This window comes from Phaethon lepturus, unplaced genomic scaffold (genome assembly GCF_000687285.1).
Source record: "Phaethon lepturus isolate BGI_N335 unplaced genomic scaffold, ASM68728v1 scaffold46409, whole genome shotgun sequence".
NCBI lineage: Eukaryota > Metazoa > Chordata > Aves > Phaethontiformes > Phaethontidae > Phaethon > Phaethon lepturus.
Genome location: NW_010563646.1, coordinates 1 through 288, shown reverse-complemented (window position 1 = coordinate 288; position 288 = coordinate 1).

The following is a 288-nucleotide window of genomic DNA, read 5'->3' as shown; positions in this document are numbered from 1 at the left end:
CGCGGCGCGGCCCCCCCGCCGTCGCCGGGGACACAGGGCTGCCACAACCCCCCAAATAACAGGGTGCTGGACAGAACAGGTGACAGGGAGCATCCTCCCCCATTCCTATGGCCCTGGCCCCAAAGGTGCAGAGGAGGGGGACAGAAGTGGTCAAGGCAGGTGCTCCAGCAGCATGTTGAGGGGCTGCAACACGTGCCCAGCTGTGCCAGACCCCTGCACCCTCCCTGGCACAAGGAGCATGCCAAGGGGCTGCAACGTGCCCAGCACCACCGTGGTCCCCACCGGGCC